Source organism: Carassius gibelio, chromosome B22 (assembly GCF_023724105.1).
Source record: "Carassius gibelio isolate Cgi1373 ecotype wild population from Czech Republic chromosome B22, carGib1.2-hapl.c, whole genome shotgun sequence".
Lineage (NCBI taxonomy): Eukaryota > Metazoa > Chordata > Actinopteri > Cypriniformes > Cyprinidae > Carassius > Carassius gibelio.
Genome location: NC_068417.1, coordinates 47,321,247 through 47,323,746, shown reverse-complemented (window position 1 = coordinate 47,323,746; position 2,500 = coordinate 47,321,247). Strand labels below are relative to the sequence as shown.

Sequence of the window (2,500 nt, the reverse complement as noted above, 5' to 3'; positions counted from 1 at the left end):
TTTTTTAAATGAAAGATTATTATATAATTCGTGAAATTTTCCAAAGAGATTAAAGCACCTGGTATTCCCAGGCAGTCTCTCATCAAAGTGCTAACCAGACCTAAACCTGCTAAGATTCAGAGATCGGGCATTGACTCTATTTTTTGGCAAAATTATTATATACTAAGTGAAAAATGTCCAAAAAGCTTACAGCACCTGGTATTCCCAGGCAGTCTCCCATCCATGTACTAACCAGGCCCAAACCTGTTAATATTCAGAGATCGGGCATTGACTCTATTTTTTGGCAAAATTATTATATACTAAGTGAAAAATGTCCAAAAAGCTTACAGCACCTGGTATTCCCAGGCGGTCTCCCATCCAAGTACTAACCAGGCCCAAACCTGCTTAGCTTCCGAGATCAGACGAGATCGGGCATAGCCAGGTTGGTATGGCCGTAAGCGAAGACAGCAGCAAAGAGAGGGCTATTTAAAGACCAGCCAATCTAATCGCCAGTACATTATATAAGTAGGAAAGAAAACCCAAAAGCTTACAGCACCTGGTATTCCCAGGCAGTCTCCCATCCATGTACTAACCAGGCCCAAACTTGTTAATATTCAGAGATCGGGCATTGACTCTATTTTTTGGCAAAATTATTATATACTAAGTGAAAAATGTCCAAAAAGCTTACAGCACCTGGTATTCCCAGGCGGTCTCCCATCCAAGTACTAACCAGGCCCAAACCTGCTTAGCTTCCGAGATCAGACGAGATCGGGCATAGCCAGGTTGGTATGGCCGTAAGCGAAGACAGCAGCAAAGAGAGGGCTATTTAAAGACCAGCCAATCTAATCGCCAGTACATTATATAAGTAGGAAAGAAAACCCAAAAGCTTAAAGCACCTGGTATTCCTAGGCAGTCTCTCATCAAAGTGCTAACCATACCTAAACCTGCTAAGATTCAGAGATCGGGCATTGACTCTTTTTTTTTTTTTTTTTTTTTAAATGAAAGATTATTATATAATTCGTGAAATTTTCCAAAGAGATTAAAGCACCTGGTATTCCCAGGCAGTCTCTCATCAAAGTGCTAACCAGACCTAAACCTGCTAAGATTCAGAGATCGGGCATTGACTCTATTTTTTGGCAAAATTATTATATACTAAGTGAAAAATGTCCAAAAAGCTTACAGCACCTGGTATTCCCAGGCAGTCTCCCATCCATGTACTAACCAGGCCCAAACCTGTTAATATTCAGAGATCGGGCATTGACTCTATTTTTTGGCAAAATTATTATATACTAAGTGAAAAATGTCCAAAAAGCTTACAGCACCTGGTATTCCCAGGCGGTCTCCCATCCAAGTACTAACCAGGCCCAAACCTGCTTAGCTTCCGAGATCAGACGAGATCGGGCATAGCCAGGTTGGTATGGCCGTAAGCGAAGACAGCAGCAAAGAGAGGGCTATTTAAAGACCAGCCAATCTAATCGCCAGTACATTATATAAGTAGGAAAGAAAACCCAAAAGCTTAAAGCACCTGGTATTCCTAGGCAGTCTCTCATCAAAGTGCTAACCATACCTAAACCTGCTAAGATTCAGAGATCGGGCATTGACCCTTTTTTTTTTTTTTTTTTTTTTTTTTTTAAAGAAAGATTATTATATTATTCGTGAAATTTTCCAAAGAGATTAAAGCACCTGGTATTCCCAGGCAGTCTCTCATCAAAGTGCTAACCAGACCTAAACCTGCTAAGATTCAGAGATCGGGCATTGACTCTATTTTTTGGCAAAATTATTATATACTAAGTGAAAAATGTCCAAAAAGCTTACAGCACCTGGTATTCCCAGGCAGTCTCTCATCAAAGTGCTAACCAGACCTAAACCTGCTAAGATTCAGAGATCGGGCATTGACTCTATTTTTTGGCAAAATTATTATATACTAAGTGAAAAATGTCCAAAAAGCTTACAGCACCTGGTATTCCCAGGCAGTCTCCCATCCATGTACTAACCAGGCCCAAACCTGCTAATATTCAGAGATCGGGCATTGACTCTATTTTTTGGCAAAATTATTATATACTAAGTGAAAAATGTCCAAAAAGCTTACAGCACCTGGTATTCCCAGGCGGTCTCCCATCCAAGTACTAACCAGGCCCAAACCTGCTTAGCTTCCGAGATCAGATGAGATCGGGCATAGCCAGGTTGGTATGGCCGTAAGCGAAGACAGCAGCAAAGAGAGGGCTATTTAAAGACCAGCCAATCTAATCGCCAGTACATTATATAAGTAGGAAAGAAAACCCAAAAGCTTAAAGCACCTGGTATTCCTAGGCAGTCTCTCATCAAAGTGCTAACCATACCTAAACCTGCTAAGATTCAGAGATCGAACATTGACTCTTTTTTTTTTTTTTTTTTTTTTTTTTTTTAATGAAAGATTATTATATAATTCGTGAAATTTTCCAAAGAGATTAAAGCACCTGGTATTCCCAGGCAGTCTCTCATCAAAGTGCTAACCAGACCTAAACCTGCTAAGATTCAGAGA

At 40.2% G+C, this 2,500-nt stretch overlaps 4 non-coding genes across 4 annotated transcripts; all 4 read right to left on the bottom strand.

The window, feature by feature from the left end:
- Positions 1-320: 320 nt before the first annotated feature.
- LOC128008688 (5S ribosomal RNA) lies at positions 321-439 on the bottom strand. Its single transcript, XR_008180421.1, has one exon. It is a non-coding gene; the product is annotated as a 5S ribosomal RNA (ribosomal RNA).
- Positions 440-660: 221 nt separating this feature from the next.
- LOC128008687 (5S ribosomal RNA) lies at positions 661-779 on the bottom strand. The gene has a single exon (XR_008180420.1). It is a non-coding gene; the product is annotated as a 5S ribosomal RNA (ribosomal RNA).
- A 510-nt stretch (positions 780-1,289) lies between these two features.
- On the bottom strand, positions 1,290-1,408 carry LOC128008686 (5S ribosomal RNA). The gene has a single exon (XR_008180419.1). It is a non-coding gene; the product is annotated as a 5S ribosomal RNA (ribosomal RNA).
- A 653-nt stretch (positions 1,409-2,061) lies between these two features.
- Positions 2,062-2,180, bottom strand: LOC128007948 (5S ribosomal RNA). Its single transcript, XR_008179691.1, has one exon. It is a non-coding gene; the product is annotated as a 5S ribosomal RNA (ribosomal RNA).
- Between the last annotated feature and the right edge of the window lie 320 nt (positions 2,181-2,500).